This window comes from Kogia breviceps, chromosome 9, assembly GCF_026419965.1.
Source record: "Kogia breviceps isolate mKogBre1 chromosome 9, mKogBre1 haplotype 1, whole genome shotgun sequence".
Classification (NCBI taxonomy): domain Eukaryota; kingdom Metazoa; phylum Chordata; class Mammalia; order Artiodactyla; family Physeteridae; genus Kogia; species Kogia breviceps.
The window spans coordinates 41,791,440-41,812,442 of record NC_081318.1 but is presented as its reverse complement, the minus strand read 5'-3'; the positions used below and the strand labels follow the sequence as shown (position 1 = coordinate 41,812,442).

At 44.9% G+C, this 21,003-nt stretch overlaps 1 protein-coding gene across 9 annotated transcripts in view; it reads left to right on the top strand.

Moving 5' to 3' along the window:
* The window catches only part of LOC131762256 (serine/threonine-protein kinase MARK2-like), a 120,785-nt gene that overhangs the window by 55,615 nt on the left and 44,167 nt on the right, over positions 1 to 21,003 (top strand). For 5 of the 9 annotated variants that reach the window (XR_010842150.1, XR_010842148.1, XR_010842144.1 and 2 more), the window contains exons 1-3: positions 334 to 949; positions 9,929 to 10,016; positions 13,940 to 14,050. The exons of 1 other annotated variant lie outside the window; for it this stretch is intronic. The gene's annotated coding sequence lies outside the window, so the exon portion shown is untranslated. Of the gene's footprint in view, positions 1 to 333; positions 950 to 7,616; positions 7,738 to 8,515; positions 8,586 to 9,928; positions 10,017 to 13,939; positions 14,051 to 14,313; positions 14,418 to 21,003 lie in introns of those variants that run through there. 3 more of the 9 variants (XR_010842149.1, XR_010842145.1, XR_010842151.1) reach the window with 3 other exon arrangements.

Genomic DNA, 21,003 nt, shown 5'->3' with positions numbered 1-21,003 from the left:
AAGGAATAATTAAGTTAAAACGAGGCTACTGGGATAGCTCTAATCCAAGGTGACCAGTGTCCTTATTAGAAATTAGGACACAGACACACACAAGACCACGTGAAGACACAGGGAGAAGATGACCCTCTCCAAGCCAAGGGGAGAGGCCTCAGAAGAAACCAACCCTGTCAGCACCTTGATCTCAGACTTCTAGCTTCCAGAACTGTGGCACAATAAATGTGTTATGTAAACCACCCAGTCTGCAGTCCTTGGTTATGGCAGCCCCAGCAGACTAATGCACCCAGGATCCATATATGGAAATGGATGGGAGCAGAGGTGGGCGTGGATGGTCCTGAGGCACTCGGCCTGGGGAACAGGTTTATACGGCCGTGGCCTTGAATGCAGCCACTGAGCTGGGCCCCGATTCTTCTGCCACACGAAAGCCAACAGTTTTAAGGGGTGTTTCAGCTTGCTGGAGCCTCACGTCAGCTAGGTCTGGCTGCAAAGGGCCCTTGGAGTGTGGTTCTCCCACACATTGGCATGACATGGGTGGGCTTCTCAGCATGGACTTCCTCTGTCTTCTCTCAATGTAACCAAACATTCTTCAGCCCCTTTGGAGAAACCATTTGTTTTTGCCTTTTGGGCTTTCTTCTTTGGAAGACACGGAGACACAGTGTCCAAGAGACTTTTGCGGAAGGCAAGCTGCCTTGTTTTTGTTTTCAGTTTTTGGCAGATACTGAAGTTATCTTCCTGTTTGTACTGCAGAGACACTATAAATGTTCCTCTGAGTGAATCTCTGCATGTTCCTGTGAAATTTCATGATCTTCCAAGTGAACAACCTGATAGTACAAACGTGGATATGGAAGGACTCCTGAGACGTCTCACGTGAGGTTCAGTCACATGTGGAAATATGACTTCTGTCATGAATCTGTACATTGAAGACGATAAGGAAACTTCCGCAACTCAAGCAGTAAAAAAATGTTTTCTTCTTTGTGATTTTTTTTTTGGCGGTCTGCTAACAAGTACTTATAGACTGACTACCTGTTCTAGTACAGTTTTGTCTTCTCTGTATGAATTTGGGTGTGAGTATGTATTAGTGCATTTTTAATGTTAATCTTTGTTATAGTGTTTCCAAATACTAATTAGAGATGGAGTCACTCTTCTAAACTGCTTGCTATCGTTTCAAGCACTGGACGTGTTGTCCTGGGAATCCTGTCAGGACTGAAAATTCACTAGAAGAGATAGATTAGGTTCTATTTGTCCTCTTGTCAATCCAAGCTCATGAACAGCGAGCATTAAGAAAAAAGTGGACAGAGGAAGTTGGACATATCAATGGCCTTTGGTTTTGTGGATCTGTTAAAACTTGCTGCTATGGCCAGTTTTGTTGTTGTTATTGTTATTTTTTACTTTATTATCCTGGATTTGAGGGCTTTACATTTTCTACTAAAGTAGTGTGTTTGTCTGTTTGCATTCATGGCCTGAGTTGTCATGGGTGGGACAGGCCTCCTCACTGCTGGTGGGCCCACGCCCTCCTAGCCGTTCACAGCTGCTTTCACAGCAGCACCAAATGCACATAAGGTGGCAGTTGTCTTGGTTCTGTTTTGCAAGTGCTGTCTTTGTGTTTCTTCATTTTTCTTGATAACTCTTCTGTGCCGTTATAATAATGGGAGCCCAGTAGCTGTGTAAGGCAGAACATGTGCCTTTATTTGCTGCACACAGTATTGCAGTGAATGATAGCATCGTGTAGTTCATCCTCATGGGGTATTTCAGGAGGATGGAATAGCTAGCAGCTGTAAATCGCCATTTTATGGCAAAAAGACCATCTCTGGTGATGTTCAGTAAAAAAAATAAAACAGTGATAATAGTGTTTCAGAGCCTCATCTGCATAAGAGTAAAATGCAGTATAATGGTATACTGCCTAAAAATAACAAAATTCCATTCTTTAAAAATCTAAAATGTATTTTCTATATACTTGCTTTCCTCATTTTCATAATGAATTACTTTGGAATGTTCATTTCACCACAAGTCCAGCAAGATCCTGATCATAGCCCATCTAAAGGGTAAACTTGCTTTACATGTCTCAAGAAATTCAGCTGATGAAATAGTTTGAACTAACCAAGAAGTAAAACGCTAATGTTCTAAAGGTGTGCTTTCCCCTCTTTTAAAAATACTGTACTATATTATGAAAATATATTCAAGAAATTATTAAATAACAGTATGTCTTCTGGTAACATGCAAAAATAGGCTGTCTGTAATAGGTATGGCCTATATTTTTGAGCTTTATGGAATACTGAAAACTAACATCACAGAAAAACAGTTTAATTTAAACATATTCTTGCAAATCTGATAGAACTTAGAAAGAAATTAATCCTTGAGACAAAATACCTGGCTCACTTATTCTAAGTATACTGTACCATCATCACATAAACTTTCACAGCACTGCATGGTTGGTGTCATAAATCTGTGACAACCCAGGGCAAGTCATATATTACACAGTTAAAAGTATCATATTGCTGTAAATTTGGTTTGATAAAGCTTTGCATAATTTAGAGGTTAAAAAGAAACATTCACTTTTTATTTTTAACATTTTTATTGGAGTATAACTGCTTTGCAATGGTGTGTTACTTTCTGCTTTATAACAAAGTGAACCAACTATACATATACATATATCCCCATATCCCCTCCCTCTTGTGTCTCCCTCTCACCCTCCCTATCCCACCCCTCTAGGTGGTCACAAAGCACTGAGCTGATCTCCCTGTGCTATGCGGCTGTTTCCCACTAGCTATCTATTTTACATTTGGTAGTGTATATATGTCAATGCTACTCTCTCACTTCATCCCAGCTTACCCTTCCCCCCTCCCCGTGTCCTCAAGTCCATTCTCTATGTCTGCATTTTTATTCCTGTCCTGCCCCTAGGTTCATCAGAACCATTTGGTTTTTTTTTTTCAGATTCCATATATATATGTTAGCATACAGTGTTTGTTTTTCTCTTTCTGACTTACTTCACTCTGTATGACAGACTCTAGGTCCATCCACCTCACTACAAACAACTCAATTTCATTTCTTTTTATGGCTGAGTAATACTCCATTGTATATATGTGCCACGTCTTCTTTATCCATTCATCTGTTGACAGAACTTAGGTTGCTTCCATGTCCTGGCTATTGTAAATAGAGCTGCAATGAACATTTTGGTACATGACTCTTGTTGAATTATGGTTTTCTTAGGATATATGCCCAGTAGTGGGATTGATGGGTCATATGGTAGTTCTATTTGTAGTTTTTTAAGGAACCTCCATACTGTTCTCCATAGTGGCTGTATCAATTTACATTCCCACCAACAGTGCCAGAGGGTTCCCTTTTCTCCACAACCTCTCCAGCATTTATTGTTTGTAGATATTTTGATGATGGCCATCCTACCGGCGTGAGGTGATACCTCACTGGAGTTTTGATTTGCATTTCTCTAATGATTAGTGATGTTGAGCATTCTTTCATGTGTTTGCAATCTGTATATCTTCTTTGGACAAATGTCTATTTAGGTCTTCTGCCCATTTTTGGATTGGGTTGTTTGTTTTTTTGATATTGAGCTGCATGACCTGCTTGTAAATTTTGGAGATTAATCCTTTGTCAGTTGCTTCACTTGCAAATATTTTCTCCCATGTTTTCTTTTTGTCTTGTTTATGGTTTCCTTTGCTGTGCAAAAGCTTTGAAGTTTCATTAAGTCCATTTATTTTTGTTTTTATTTCCATTCCTCTAGGACGTGGGTCAAAAAGGATCTTGCTGTGATTTATGTCATAGAATGTTCTGCCTATGTTTTCCTCTAAGAGTTTGATAGTGTCTGGACATACATTTAGGTCTTTAATCCATTTTGAGTTTATTTTTGTGTATGGTGTTAGGGAGTGTTCTAATGTCATTCTTTTACATGTAGCTGTCCAGTTTTCCCAGCACCACTTATTGAAGAGGCTGTCTTTTCTCCATTATATAGTCTTGCCTCCTTTATCAAAAATAAGGTGACCAAATGTGCGTGGGTTTATCTCTGGGCTTTCTATCCTGTTCCATTGACCTATATTTTGGTTTTTGTGCCAGTACCATTACTGTCTTGATGACTGCAGCTTTGTAGTATAGTCTGAAGTCCAGGAGCCTGATTCCTCCAGATCCACTTTCCTTTCTCAAGATTGCTTTGGCTATTCGGGGTCTTTTGTGTTTCCATACAAATTATGAAATTTTTTATTCTAGTTCTGTGAAAAATGCCATTGGTAGTTTGATAGGGATAGCATTGAATCTGTAGATTGCTTTGGGTAGTAGAGTCATTTTCACAATGTTGATTCTTCCAATCCAAGAACATGGTATATCTCTCCATCTGTTTGTATCATCTTTAATTTCTTTCATCAGTGTCTTATAGTTCTCTGCATACAGGTTTTTTGTCTCCTTAGGTAGGTTTATTCCTAGGTATTTTATTCTTTTTGTTGCAATGGTAAATGTCAGTGTTTCCTTAATTTCTCTTTCAGATTTTTCATCATTAGTGTATATGAATGCAAGAGATTTCTGTGCATTAATTTTGTATCCTGCTACTTTACCAAATTCATTGATTAGCTCTTGTAGTTTTCTGGTAGCATCTTTAGGATTCTTTATGTATAGTATAATGTCATCTGCAAACAGTGACAGTGTTACTTCTTCTTTTCCAATTTGTATTCCTTTTATTTCTTTTTCTTCTCTGTTTTCTGTGGTTAAAACTTCCAAAATTATGTGGAATAATAGTGGTGAGAGTGGGCAACTTTGTCTTTCTCCTGGTCTTAGTGGAAATGGTTTCAGTTTTTCAACATTGAGAACAATGTTGGCTGTGGGTTTGTCATATATGGCCTTTATTATTTTGAGGAAAGTTCCCTCTATGCCTACCTTCTGGAGAGTTTTTATCATAGATGGGTGTTGAATTTTGTCAAAAGGCTTTCCTGCATCTATTGAGATGATCATATGGTTTTTATCCTTCAGTTTGTTAATACGGTGTATCACATTGATTGATCTGCATATACTGAAGAATCCTTGCATTCCTGGGAGAAACCCCACTTGATCATGGTGTATGATCCTTTTAATGTGCTGTTGGATTCTGTTTGCTAGTATTTTGTTGAGGATTTTTGCATCTGTGTTCATCAGTGATATTGGTCTGCAGTTTTCTTTTTTTGTGACATCTTTGTCTGGTTTTGGTATCAGGGTGATGATGGCCTCATAGAATGAGTGTGGGAGTGTTCCTCCCTCTGCTATATTTTGGAAGAGTTTGAGAAGTATAGGTGTTCGCTCTTCTTTAAATGTTTGATAGTATTCGCCTGTGAAGCCATCTGGTCCTGGGCCTTTGTTTGTTGGAAGATTTTTAGTCACAGCCTCAATTTCAGTGCTTGTGATTAGTCTGTTTATATTTTCTATTTCTTCCTGGTTCAGTCTCGGAAGGTTGTGCTTTCCTAAGAATTTGTCCGTTTCTTCCATGTTGTCCATTTTATTGGCATAGAGTTGCTTGTAGTAATCTCTCATGATCCTGTGTATTTCTGTAGTGTCAGTTGTTACTTCTCCTTTTTCATTTCTAATCCTGTTGATTTGAGTCTTCTCCCTTTTTTTCTTGATGAGTCTGACTAGTGGTTTATCAATTTTGTTTATCTTCTCAAAGAACCAGCTTTCAGTTTTATTAATCTTTCCTATTGTTTCCTTCATTTCTTTTTCATTTATTTCTGATCTTATCTTTATGATTTCTTTCCTTCTGCTAAATTTGGGTTTTTTGGTTCTTCTTTCTCTATTTGCTTTAGGTGTAAGGTTAGGTTGTTTATTTGAGAGTTTTCTTGTTTCTTGAGGTAGGATTGTATTGCTATAAACTTCCCTCTTAGAACTCCTTTTGCTGCATCCCATAGGTTTTGGGTTGTCATGTTTTCATTGTCATTTGTCTCTAGGTATTTTTTTATTTCCTTTTTGATTTCTTCACTGATCTCTTGGTTATTTGGTAGTGTATTGTTTAACCACCATGTGTTTTTATTTTTACAGTTTCTTTCCTGTAATTGATATCTAGTCTCATAGTACTGTGGTCAGAAAAGATACTTGATATGATTTCAATTTTCTTAAACTTACCAAGGCTTGATTTGTGACCCAAAATATGACCTATCCTGGAGAATGTTCTATGAGTACTTGAGAAGAAAGTGTATTCTGTTGTTTTTGGATGGAATGTCCTGTAAATATCAATTAAGTCCCTCTCGTTTAATGTGTAATTTAAAGCTTCTGGAAACATTCACCTTTCAATTAAGTAATTTCCATGGTGAAAGTGTTCAAATTGAAATGAAATAAAACAGTTATTTTCATCTAAAAATGTATTATATCACAGCCATAATTCAAGTAGGCTTTAGGAAATGCTGTACTTTGTCTAGTTAGCAATTAGCTTCGAGATTTAATGATTTCCCTGGGAAAGTTATTCTGATATTTGGGATAGAAGGTCATGTTTCACACGTCTGTCTGCCACGTACACAAACCCATGCCTTCTGCCTCACAAACCTTTGCTTTCTATGTCATTTACCCTTGAGGCCAATTTTCAGAACTTTCCACTAGGGCAGAATGGACCTCTTTTTCTCTGAACATCAGCAGCCCATCCTCCCACCCCCTCTGGTAGGGGGTGCTTTAGAAAAAGAAAAGTGAAGGCTCCACTTTGCAAATCCTCACACTCTCCAATTTCACATAACAGTACACCCCTCTGGGAGACTGAGCCAAGAGACTGAAGTCAGACATTTGTTTGAAATCACCAAGTCAAATACAAGCAAAATCTAACATAAAGAGGAGCTTCTGTGACAGCGGTGCAGAACATCAGTGACCAAACGTTTATTCCTCAGCAGCAGCCATGAGGGCCCCGGATCTGTTGGCAGGAGAAGCCTAACTACAGAGGTTAGCTCCCCAGGTGCTCCTCAGGGGTGGGGCTAAGCTGGCCAGCTACTTCGTGCCTTGTATGTTTGATGCCTGTGGCTTAAACACCTCTGAAGTGCCTAATTAATGCCAAAGAACCCAAAGTGCCACTGCCACAGACACCAGTGCACAGACTAGGCTATCCGAGTGTCATCTTTCATGATCTCTAGTGTTGGGCTGTCCTCATGCCTGAAATTCTGCAATTATAGATTCAACCTTTGTTTCCCAGTAAACAGTTGTCCTTGCTGAGAGAGAAAGTGATATGTTGGATCCTTCCTTTATTCCAGAGCCTCCCTGCTGAGCTGAGGAATCATATTCATGACCCAAACACCTCTTTGTCTTGCTATCCATCTGTCTTCAAACTGTATCTCCAAATCTCCTGATTCTTTTGAGTAATTCTGGTCCCAACATTTGGGAGGCAGCTCAGCTAAGACAAAAGTTCTCAACCATAACATTTTTTTTTTTAAAAAAGGAAACCCAAAGCAATTAAAGCTTTAATTTTTTATGACTCATGTTTCTATAAACGCAAATGACTAATAGACATCATGAAATATTAAGCAAGTCAGTAATCCAGGATTACGCATGATGTCAAATTGCTCCCTATCGTCAGTGAAAAAGCTATCAGGCAGCAGTTTCCAAAAACAAACATAAGCTTCCAATTGTCCCAGCAGGGGAGTGAGAGCTCACTGGAGGCCACGTTTTTCATAAGGGCCAGTCTTGAATGGAGGGGAAGGCTACACTGGACTCCAGGGCAGGGCAGAAAAGAGAACTGCACAGGAGGATGCAGGACAGACCTACAGGAAATCTATCAGGGGTTGTGACCTGATGTAGCAGGTACCTTGGCAGGGGGGACACCTCCCACCAGGATTAAATCCTGGGCCCATATGTGTTTATGTAACAGGAGATTATATCAGAGGGAAGGCCCTGCTGGAGACTGAACTTGTTTTATTATTTCCTTTACTTTAGCGCAGTAGGTATGGGCCATGTCCCAGGGTTGTGAATGCTGGGAGTGGTCTTAGGGACATGAGAGTGTCCACCAGAAAGTGTGTTTGGGGGCACCCGAAGTCATGGTCCATGGCCTCCTGTAGCAGGCAGGCTATCGGGGGAGAAAGGGGAGCTCACCCAGAGGAAGGGGACCAGTGGCTGTGGGTTCCAACCATTTGGAACCAGCGTGAGCCCTGGGAAGAGATGAAGCCCTTGGAGCAAAGTTTTAGGAGCAGGACTAGAGCATCCTTTGTTGGCTCAGTGCTCAGGGGCAGGCTTGTCTTCCCTAGAAGAACCGCAGCACCCTGGTTGGGCTTCCTGGCCAGCAGAGTGTCTTCTCGGCAGGGGGTGGGCAGTGTCGTTGTCAGGGAAACAGTCTTCAGCACAACATCGTGTGTTGGGGAGAACTGCCACCAGAACTGAACAGATCAGCTCTAGTTTGCTCTCCTGTGGGTGTGGGAAGCTGGGCCAACCTACTCTGGGTAGCACAAGGACAATTAGGGGTGGAGGGGTAAGAGAGGCCTCAATAGGGAAATACTGATTTTCTGATAATAGGGTATATGGTATGAACAATTATTTTGTGCAAAAAACTGTTGTCCGCTAACCCAGCAATCCTCTAGAAAAGCCCTTTCTGGAAGAACTCACCTCCCATGACAGAGGCTTAAAATGCCAAATACTCACTCTCTCAAACTGTCTTGGTATGTGGTCCAGTTTTTTTTTTTAATTTATTTTTTATTGAAGTATAGTTGAATTACAATGTTCTGTTAACTGCTGTTGTACAGCAAAGTGACTCTGTTATACATGTATATGCATTCTTTGTCATATTCTTTTCCATTATGTTTTATCACAGGATATTGAATAGAGTTCCCTGTGCTATACTAGGGCCTTGTTGTTTATCCATTCTGTATGTGCCAGTTTGCATCTGCTAATCCCAAACTCCCAATCCAACCCTCTTCCACCACCCTCCCCCTTAGCAACCACCAGTCTATTCTCTATGTCCCTGATTCTGTTTCTATTTCATACATAAGTTCATTTGTGTCATATTTTAGATTCTACATATAAGTGATATCATATGGTATTTATCTTTCTATTTCTGACTTCATTTGGTGTGATAATCTCTAGTTGCATCCATGTTGTGGCCAATGGCATTATTTCCTCCCTTTTATGGCTGAGTAATATTCCATTGTATGTATGTACCACACCTTCTTTATCCATTCATCTGTCAATAGACATTTAGGTTGTTTCCATGTCTTGGCTATTGTGAATAGTGCTGCTATGAACATAGGGGTGCATGTATCTTTTTGAATTATAGTTTTGTCTGGATATATGCCTGGGAGTGGGATTGCTGGATCATATGGTAATTCTGCTTTTACGGTATGTGGTCCAGTTTTGATCAATGAGACTGTGGGATAGTTTCCTAGGAGCTTGAGGGGCAATTGTTTTTTTCCTGGTAAAAAGAGAGGGATAGGCAAGGAAAACTTGCTTCTTTCTTTCTTGTCTTAAACACAGTTTGAGTGTGGACATGACATTTGGAGCTGTGGCAGCAATATTGTGACCATGAGGGAAAGCCCAAGAGTATCACATATAAGTCAACTCAGAGCTCTGACACTAAACAGCCTTCAAACCAACTTTGGACTCACCTACTTCAGCACTTTTTATTAGCTGAGAAAAATACCTCCTCCGTTTATAATTTTCTTTTACTTAGGTATTCTACTAGTTGCCATTGAAAATGTTTCCATTGATTAGTAATGTAAATGACAGAAAACCCAGCTAACGCTGGCTTAAGTCATAGGGACATACACTATTTACTTAACAGAAAGACTAAAGGTAGATGGTCCTGAAGTTGGTTCATTGGCTCAGCCATGTTATCAAGAACGCAGACTTTTTCCATATGTCTTCAATAGATTTTGACCTTTGGTTGTTGCCTCATGGTTGCAAAATGGCTGCTGGCAGCTCTAAACATTCCATCTTGGCATAAGATAGGAAGGGAAGAGGAGGGCAGAAATGGATCCGTCTCCCCAGCTACCTCTCTGTTATCCAGGAAGAAAATCTTTCTCGGGATCATATGCCCATCCACAGTCCATTTACTGGCGAAAAGGAATGAGACAGCCATTGATGACTTAAATCAGGTACTGCTGGGCCTCTGCTCTTTTCTTCTTCCTCTGCTCTTCTCCTTTTTCAGCATGTTCACTGCCCTTGCTTGCAACACTCAAAGTCTCTTGGTGATGCTACGTTCTTTGGGTTTCTATTAAAGAGCAAACATGTTTTTTACCCTTTGAGCTTTGCTCTGTCAGTGGGGCCCCAGACAGGTTGTGCGTTCCCTGATGCTAGTGTCTGCAGGTGCTGCTTCCACTGCTTCCCTCCCTAGAGGCAGACCTTAGAGGAGCAGTTCTTAATGAGGCGTGATTTTGCACGCACCCCCCCCACCCCCAGTGGACATTAGGTAATGACTGGAGACATTGTTAGTTTCACAGCTGGGGAGGTGGTGGTGCTACTGGCATCTAGTGGGTAGAGGCCAGGATGCTGCATACCATCCTTCAATGCACAGGACAGCCTCCCACACAAGAATTATCCAGACCAACATGTCAGCAGTGAGAAACTTGGCCCTCGAGGATGCGACCAGGCCAGAAAGCCACCTTTCCTCCTTTTCTTCATGCCTTCTTGCTTTTGTCCCAGGCCCTTATAAATAAGGAGAATGTTCACATGCTATGCCTCCCTCCAAAGAGATGAACTTGCCCCTGGACAGTAGCAGTGACCAAGTAAACACCACAAAGGAGACACCAAGTACTTATGTTGATTCACTGATTAAATAAACTAATCTCTTGAGTCTATTTTCACCTTTGGAAAACATTGCAGCGATCACTATATGACTTTTGTGCAAAATGACAAAGTGTTGCAGCATCAGTAACAGTGTCTCCAGTGGCCATTGCATCAGAGACAGTCACTGTGAGAGGAATGTGGCTGATTCAGTCTATTTCTGTTGATGAGTTTTGGAAGTGAGCAAAAGGGCAGCATAAGAGCATTCTAAAATGAAGACTTGTAAAGAGTTTGGATCTGGGGCATGTCTACTTATTCATCCCTGTCTGCTTTCACATTATTTCCACCAGGCTCAAGTAGTAATACTTTCTCTTTAGAGTTGCCATTTCTTGGTTTCCTCCCCTTTCTATAATATACCTTCTTATTCTTATCCCATTTTCATGCACAAAGAGAGACAGATCAACAAATGAGGGAAGGGAAAGAAATCCCACACACACTTAAGCAGGATTCTCTTCTTGTCAGTGCTGGAGGTGGCTGGTTCTGGGACATATCAGAGTTCTCTCCTTGGAGACTGTAGAATTTAAGATGCAGGTTTGGCTACCATTATAAAGAGATCTCCACCCCTATCCATTGTCTTAAATAAGTTAGAAGTTTCTCACTTACATAACCATCTGTTCAAGTGGTCTCAGGCCCATAGGGTGATTCAGTAGTGTCTAGACCCAAGGCCCCTTTGCTCCACCAAGCTCGGCATTCAGCTTCTACCTCATGGCCCAGGCTGGTTGCACCATCTCCCATTATCTCAACCCACATTCCAACCAGCTGGAGTGGAGCACTCCCCTTACTTTTAAGGGACATTACCTGCAAGCTGCACTCATCCCTTCTGCTCAAATCCAGTTGACCAGAACCTAGTCATATGGCTACATCAAGCTACAAGGGTGCAGACTGGAAAATGGAGCCATTGTGTTGGGAGGCCCAGTGTGCTAACTACAACGTGAGAGTTCTGTCACCAAAGTGCTTGCTAAGTGCCCGCCTCTAGGATTACTTGGTGGAATCCTTACAATAAAAACAGATACTTGGACTCCCCTGGTGGAGCAGTGGTTAAGAATCCACCTGCCAATGCAGGGGACATGGGTTAGACCCCTGGTTCGGGAAGATCCCACATGCCGCAGAGCCCATGGGCAACTAAGCCCATCCGCCACAACTACTGAGCCTGTGTGCCACAACTACTGAAGCCTGTGCATCTAGAACCCGTGCTCCACAACAAGAGAAGCCACCGCAATGAGAAGCCAGTGCACCTCAACAAAGAGTAGCCCCCGCTCGCCTCAACTAGAGAAAGCCTGTGGGCAGCCACGAAGACCCAACGCAGCCAAAGATAAATACATAAATAAATTTATAAAAACAAACAAACAACAAAAAACCCCCAGATACTCTTCTAGTCTCTATGTTACAAATGAAGGAAGCTGAGGCACAGGAAGCTTCCCCCTGCCCCGAAGCAGACCCTGATGTGCTAAGGGAGTGCCAGTGGGGGGAAGGTAAGGCGGGGAGGGAGGCAAGATAGGGAAGGGGAAGGAAGCCAGCAGGGGCTCCAACTCAGAAAAAAATCCCCCACCCCCACCCCCATCCCACCCAACCTGATCCTGATCCTGTTGCTGCAGCACGTGCAAAACCATGAAAGTACAAAAAACTAGGTCTGTGCTGAGGGCCTAGAAGGTGCTGAATGAATGAAGGAGTGAAAGAATTAATGAATGCATGGGCCCAGCGCTTGATCGTTCTCAGGAGGACAGCAGATCAGCTCAAAATCATTACAAGTAGGTTTTCCCTCAAATTACGCAGCCCTCTCCCTCTCATCCTTCTGACCCCCCAGGGGGTTCTAACCCACACTTCCAGGGCAGCAGCCTTGCATGAGATCACCTGGAACCCTCAGGTGTGAAGGGCAGAAAGAAAGGCAGGGAACCAGCACTGTTGAATGTTCTTTCTCCTTCCATCGTGGTCTGAACCTGACCTCCCTGTAACTTGGCTGCAGCGTCACCTCATGAAGTTAGACAAGTTTCAGGAAGCTTCGCCTCCCTCTTTTTTCTGTTGTGGCCTCTCCCGTTGCGGAGCACAGGCTCCAGACGCGCAGGCTCAGAGGCCATGGCTCACGGGCCCAGCCGCTCCGCAGCATGTGGGATCTTCCTGGACCGGGGCATGAACCCGTGTCCCCTGCATTGGCAGGCGGACTCTCCACGACTGCGCCACCAGGGAAGCCCCGCCTCCCTCTTCTGAAACCAGGGAGAGAAGAATAGCTTGTCCTGGTCTGAAAATTACTTGGAGACTTTTAGGCAGCAGATCTCCCTCAGGACAAAATATAAATATAACCTCCCCTCTCCCAGACCAACTGTCCTCAAGGTCAGGTTCACAAATGCCACAAGAAGTATGAAGTCTGTGGGTCACTGAGGGAGGGGCTGGCAGCAGGGGCTTGGGCTGGGGGTCTCTAATCCCCTGAACCTCCGCCAGCACCTGAACAATTAAAGGCCCCCAAGTCTTCTTATTGATTAGCTAGATGAGGCCATCAGTTTAATGACAATAATATGACTCAAGGAAAAACCCTATTTATTTATTTCAAATAGAATAAAAGTAGATCAGCTGGATAAGAGAAAAGATTGCTTTTTCTCCCTGGAGCATTATTTCCTAGGCCCCCTCTCTGAGTCAGGAGCACGTCTCCTGTGAAATCTCACCCTGCGAATCCCCGGGGTCTTTTTTAAAAAAATTATTAATTTATTTTATTATTTTTATTTATTTTTGGCTGTGTTGGGTCTTCATTGCTGCACGCAGGCTTTCTCTAATTGGGGCGAGCAGGGGCTACTCTTTGTTGTGGTGCACTGGCTTCTCATTGAGGTGGCTTCTCTTGTTGTGGAGCATGGGCTCTAGGCGCGAGGGCTTCAGCAGTTTTGGCACTTGGGCTCAGTAGTTGTGGCTCACGGGCTCTAGAGCGCAGGCTCAGTAGTGGTGGTGCACGGGCTTAGCTGCTCCACGGCACGTGGGATCTTCCTGGACCCAGGCTCGAACCCGTGTCCCCTGCATTGGCAGGTGGATTCTTAACCACTGCACCACCGGGGAAGCCCCCCAGGCTCTTCTAATTTCACAGTTCCTGCCTGATGTCCTGTGGAGGAAGACATTTCCTCCAGAGGCCCCTGGGGACTCACTAGGACATTTAAAAGTGGATCCCTCCTTTAATAGCTGATGGGAGCAGTCAGGTGTGAGCCTTGGGGTGGCCTTCACTGACCTTGGTCTCTGTCCCCGTCTTTGTCTGCAGATGTGCCGGGTGAGTTTGGCAGAGTCTTTAAAGTCCTGGGATGATTCACTGGGAGGCACTTGGCAAAGGCAAAACATGATTGTGACACCATCAGAATAATCTCCATTCCAGGTACCAAATATCTGTTGCTAAGAATTGGAAAGAATATTATTTTCTTTCTGAGAATTTGCAGTTTGGCCGGTATTGGGGGAGAAGTGTCATCAAGGAGTGTGGGTAGGGGTGAGGGGTTCTATTCGTGGAGCTACTGTGTTTCTCCTCACACATGCTCATTGCACACCCACATCCACTTGGCTTGTAGTCACATCATTCTAATCTGTCTCTGTCTTCATGTGGCCTCTGTGTGTGTCAAATCTCCCCTTCTTTTCTCTTATAAGGACACCAGTCACTGGATTTAGGGCCCACCCTTAATCCAGAATGATCTCATCTCGAGACCCTTCATTTAAGCACCTCCACAGAGACTCTAGTTCCAGATAAAGTCACTTTCACAGGTACCAGGGGTTAAGATTTGGACATAGCTTTTGGAGGGGATACAATTCAACCCACTACAGGACTAGATGTTAAGTTTGCAGGATTGAAAGAGTAGTAAACCACAGCACCCACCAGGTGATGGCGGCTTGTTAGTCGACCCCTGCAGGGGTCCCCTGATGGGGACCATCATTACAGGAGCCACTGGGACTGTGTAAAGAGTAGGGGTTTCAGGGTCTGGCAGATCAAGCCCTGAGACACTGGACAGGTCTACTTCACCAAATTGAGGCTCAGTTTCCTTATCTCTGAAATGGACACGATAAGCCCTACCTCTAGGTGTCCTCGTGAAGAGTGAAGTCCTTAAAATGCTCGTGAAGTGTCTACTCCATCAATTGCTCCATAAACAGAACTCCCTTCCTTGCCCCCACCTTCTTTTGTCTGGTGGCATGAATGAGGCTGTGACCTAGACTCCTTTCTGAAATCTGGATGCAGAGGCTGCAGTAGGGCCCCTTCGTCCCCGTCGTTAGAGCACTGCGGCGCCAGCCACGGCTGAAGTCCCGTCAGCCAAAGGTCTTCTCTGACACCCAACAGTCTGCAGGGCACCCGCCTGCGTTTCCAGGGACAGGGACCTGATCGCTGGGAACCGCTTCTGTGGACCCCACCTCACCCCACACCCCCCAGCCTTGCCAGTGCCCAGAGAGGACCTCAAACCCTGAAGAGCATTTCAAGATCATCGTAAAACAAAGTGAAACAAAACAGTGTCTGGGATGGGTTTCAAGGCAGCAGCCTAGGTTCCTCTGAACCCTGTGCGGGGCCTCAAACACAGCTCACAGGAAAGCTGGGGGCCTCACCACACCACCTGGCAAGGCTGAGGCTGTAACATCTGCTCTCGTCCTTCCTAGGGGAGCAAAGCCCCCCACCCTGCAGTGGGTCAGGAGGCCGAACCCTGTCTCGTGTAGGATGGTGCTGGTGGATCACTGATGCTGCTCCCAAGGCCTGCTGGTTCCCTTGGAACACATGAGCCTTTCTTTTCATGATCGAGTTTTATGACACAAGGAAGGATTTCAATATCTGTAGGAGGTGCTGGAATATCTAGTCTGTGCACCAGACCCAGCATTTTAATTCTGGAGCTAATAATTTAGTTCTTCACTAATAATACTGCCAGCAGTAAGTTTTTGTATGTCACAGTTTGTTTTAACTTTTGTCACGAGATCTCAAAGAACACAGAGGGGCATTGACTTTTGCCATCTGTGGTGGGACAGGGAGGGGCTGGCTGACTGCTCCCCCAAAACCTAGGGAACCCTGTTTCCACTCCTCCGTGGAAGGGACGTCAGCCAGCCAGCCTTTGCTCCTGGCCGCCCCAACCCATTCTTGTTTTGGAGGCTGCTTTTTGGAGGATCCTTCCCAAACCAGTTTTTTCCAAAGGCAAAGGGCACCCTAACCTGGGAAGCGTCCAGACGTCGGTTTCCTCCACTCATCCTTCTGGCTCCGCCGGCCCTGTGTTCCTGAACCAGGCTCTTCATGATGGCAGGAAGTTTCCACTGCCCTTCTTGTCCTTCCGTGAAGCCATGCTGAGTGGCTGGGGTATGAATGATGACAACAGGGCCCCAGGCTTGGCTATTTAACCTCTGTGAGGCACTAAGCAACCCGCCTTCAATGTTTCACCCCAGTTAACACTTACCCCACTTTACAGATGAGGAAAAGGAGCCCCAGAGAGGTCAGGAATGGCTTCTCTGGGCTCCAAAGTGGTGGAGTTCCATGGCAGCCAATTAGAAGGAAAGGGGCACTGGAGACTGAAGACCGATGCTGCTTATAGACTTGGATGATTGAGAGTGGACTCAACAGGCAGATGGAAGAGGGTGGGACAGAGAAGTGTGGCCCTGCAGGGCGCACGTGGCCATGGAGGGGGAGGAAGCACCAGCTGCTGAGGCTGGGCGGGGCTTCGAGGGTTGGTCTGTCTGGCCCCACCTGGTACGAGTGAATCAGGCCAGGGCATGGCTAGACACATCGCCCTGTCACAGCTCTCCAGGCAAGCACCCTCCTCCCCTAGACTCGCCAATTTCTCCCTGGTCATAGCAACAAGGAACCGATGCAGGGTGGCACCATTAGTCTAGATGCCACCTAGAGTGGCTGCCCAATCCCATATTCCTGTCCTTCCTTTGTCACCATAATGCCCCCCTGACTCTCCTGATTGGAAATGCTCATCTTTTCAGTGACTTGGTGGGACTGGGGCTTACTGGGAAAGCTGGCCATGCATTATTCCACAAAATTACTGCATCCATCTTCTAATTCCCGGACAGCTTTGTCATGTTGTCTTATCACTTTGATTATTTCCCTCCCTTCCACTGGCTCTTTATTCACATGATAACAGGAGTACGCGGCTGGGCCCATGGCCACACCACCCCTGAGCTCTCCACCAGCTCCACACTCTCAGCTGTCCTAGATGCAGGATTCCCGGGGTTGAAACTGGCCAGAATGTTCATTCATTGCCCGAACTTCACCTGGTCTGTGCTGGCCAGTGGGATTCTGAGATGAAAAACACAGTCCCTGCTCCCTTTTGAGAGACAAAGACACTCAAAAGAGGGCTGCGGGAAAAGAGCCAGTTCTCTCTCTCTCTTTCCCCAGGGAATTTTGGAGCAACTTAATGGCAGTGGAAATTCTTAAGGAGGGAATATCAAGACATGTTAGTAATTAATATTAATTATGACTGGGTCATGGGAATATCAGAATGACTTGGTAGCAGGTCCCCATGGCAATAGAAATGCCTTTAATGGAAATGCATTTCTAGTTTGCCCTCAAATCCTCAGTCAAAATCCTAATTAGGGAAAAGAAATGCATACTGGCATCCATCTGGGCAAATGGAGGGCAAAACACCAGCAACACCATGACCAGGAATGGAAGCCCAGATCCAAAGGTCACTTGGGGTTTGAGACTGAGTTCTTAGTGTGCAATTTGCCAGTGATCATGGAAGTTCAGAGAAATGACACCTGTCACTTGACATTAAGTCACACTGTGGCCTCCTCAGTTGGACTAAACTCCCCAGAGCAGAAAATCCCCAGTTCTGTGGCAGTTACTGCTTCCTTGGGATATGTTTTTTGTTGTTGTTGTTGTTGTTAAAATGAGAACAGCAACAGTGGTCATGAGATTTTCTTTATTCTGACGAGGAGTAGTGTTCCAGCCGTCGGCAGGGAATGGGTGTCCTGGCCACAGTCTGGGCTCCCACACTCACCTCCCACCTGCCAGCCAGCACCGCCTACATGGGTCCCACCTGCCACTGGAGTGACTGAGTCAACGGGAAGAGCCTGGGCCAAGGCAGTGGCTGGACTGGCCTGGGGGAGGGAAGGGCTCCCTGTGGATGTAAGATTAGTGTCCAGACGGAGGACAGTGGGACTGCAGGAAGCATGCGAGGCTGTGGGCAATCGCATGACTCTGGGTCTGGACTTAAAGATCTGTCCACAGAGCCCTGAGTCAGCCCATACCTACTGACCGCTGCTGGGCAGACATTGCTGTGCTAGGTCTGCTGGGGCCTCAGCGGGGAGCGCTGTGGACCATTCCGGAGGACCTTACAGTCAAGAGGCACTAGAGAGAAAGCCCACATGGGGGAGAAGACCACTTGAGCACACCATTCCCTCTCATGAGACCACCATGTCAGACCTCCTTGCTAACGCCCCACCCCACCGCCCACCAGTCCCCACCTCAGTCCATTCGTCCTAAGCTGTCATAGACTTACCTAGACCGGCACTTCTCAGACTTCAAGGTGCCTACGAAAGTCCTGGGGAGCAAGTTAAAATACGGATTCCCTGAGAGCCTGCACGTCTACCAAGCTCCCAGAGGAGACCAAGGCTGCTGGTCAGTTGAAAAGTACCTCAAGGCCAGCAGAAGAGTTAAATGTGTGTGCTCGGGGGTACCGGCAGCGTGCCCTTTGGAATGTCCCTCTATCTGGCTCTGCTGTCTCCTTCTCTGTAGGGTGTGGCTGCAGCGAAGGTCACAGGGCTCAGTGGATGAAACACGCCAGGACCAGTGTCTGGTTCTTGGTGCCGGCAAGGATGGCGGCCCTTATCGCTGCTCTGTTGCAACCCTGCAGCTCACCCATCCGTGCAGATCAAATAAGTACCTCGTGCCCCGCCCTCCCTCCTCCACACCTCTGCTTTTCCCTCGGTCTAGAGCACCCTTCTCTCCCTGGTCCGCCAGCAAAGTCCTCTTCATTCTTCCAGGCTCCCAGACCTGAGCCCACCCCGAAGGGAGACTGTTCACAGGGCTAAGTAGCCCCTTGACCGTGAGCTCCAGGGGGACAGGAAGTGTTTTTAGCCTCTTATATCCCAGTCTGTACATTACCTGACACATAGTAGGTTTCAATACATGATGAGTAAATGGACGAGACAGCAAATTCTTCAGCTCTTCCTTCTATAACTTCTATGGCTCTGTGCTCTACCGAGAGAGGCTAAACCAGTATTTCTCAACCTTTACTGCACATCACCATCCCCTACAGTTTTTTTAAGAACCAGAAATGCCTTTGCCCCACTCCAGACCTAACTGAGGCAGCATTTCAGGGAGAGAATCTCAGGCACAGGATTTTTTTAAAAGCATGAACACTCATTTATTTACTTATTTGTTTAGTTATATGAGTATGGACTAGTTATAGTTATGTGTTTTTTTATTCAATGGCTTATAATCCATTATTGTCACTATTTATTTTGATGCCAAAATGTCCCAGATTTAGCCTTCCATCTGGCCCCTGTTCCTTTTAACATGTCCTCATCACTTTTTGAGTAATTCCTTGCTTTCTTGTGTATAAGACTTTCCAGATTCATTTTGTGGTGTATTTCCTACAAAGCACAGCAGGTGATTCTAAAGCACATCTGGGTTTTGGAAGCCATCATTCCAGTTAGTAACCTCAAGTCACCAACAGAGTTAGTTCTGATTCTATAGAGTCAGTACCTTTAGCAAAAGGCAGAGGAATATTCTTAGGCAGGAGCTAGTGAAGGAAGCTCAATGTTCCCTAAGACTCCCAAGCAGCATCCCTGAGGATGGCTGGCTCACCACAGAGGCACAGACGACTCAGGCAAGCTACATGGTAAAGGTTCCCAGGTGCCACCTGCCCAGCCAGTTACAGGTGGCAAATGCCTAGAAGTGCCCAAGGCAACAACTGAGGGAAGCAGGAAGGAGGTGACACAGAGAAGGACTTTCTGGTAGGAATGTGTTTCTCAACAGGTAGAGAGAAGTTGTATTAACTTCACCTGTCTGCATGGGGCAATTAATGGTCATGAGATCTGGGTCTTGCCCTCTGAGGAATCAGCCCCAGGAAGTTCCCAGGGATGGAAAAGGCTGGCAGCGCCCATCAAGAAACACTACAGGGGGGCTTCCCTGGTGGCGCAGTGGTTGAGAGTCCACCTGCCGATGCAGGGGACGCAGGTTCGTACCCCGGTCTGGGAGGATCCCACATGCTGCAGAGCTGCTGGGCCTGTGCGTCTGGAGCCTGTGCTCCACAACGGGAGAGGCCACAACAGTGAGAGGCCCATGTACCGCAAAAAAAAAAAAAAAAAAAAAAAAAGAAAGAAAGAAAGAAAGAAACCCTACGGGGTATTCCTTTGAAGGAGGCCAGGTATCACAAATGCCTTGCACTAAACAGGACTTTTCTTCCCAAGAATGCCAAGCACTTTCACAGATGGCTCATTTGTTTTCAAATAATTTTTACCGTAAAAACATTTGTACAACCTGAACAGAGATGAAAAAATGTTATAAAAAAGACTCACAATTCTGTACTGCCTTGACAAGTTTTCTGTAAATCTAAAATTATGCCACAACGAGTTTTTTGAAAAGACTCATAATTTACAACATCGTGGTAAACAATAATGCCCTTACCCACAGATGTTCACATCCTGGTTCCCTGAACCTGTGAATATATTACCTTACATGGCAAAAGGGACTTCGCAGATACTTAGAGTAAGGTAGGCATCTTGAGGTGGAAAGTTTATCTAGAATCATCTGGGTGGGCCTGCCTGTTGTAATCACAAGAATCCTTATAAGGGGGCAGAGATGTGACAATGGATACAGAGGGGAGGAGGAGGGTGGGGGAGAGAGAGGGACTCGAATATGCTACCCTGCTGGCTTTGAAGATGGAGAAAGTGACGACAAGCTCATTTATAGAAACCGGAAAAGTAAGGAAGCAAATTCTTTCTAGAGCCTCCAGAAAGAGTGCAGCCCCACTGACACCTTGATTTTAAGAACCATTTCAGACTTCTGACCTCCAAAACTGTGAGGGAATAAATTTGTGTTGTTGGCCTAAAACAACACAAATTTATATGTGATTTATTGTAGCAGCAATAGGAAACTAATAAGACACTAATTCAAAAATTCTTTTATGACATTCTCCACATTCCTGTTGTGTCAACCAGCTTGCTTTTCAGTCATAATCTCTTCACTTTTCCATGTCACATTTTATAAACCCTTCCCATGAAAATGCAGCTGTAACCAAAAATATTCTTTCCACTTCTTTCACCACAATCTGAGCCCACACCACCCACCTTTCTGTGGTTGTTACTGCTGCTGTTCTGCACCAATAAGGCTTGTTTGCTTGACATTTCCTACTCAACAGTAGC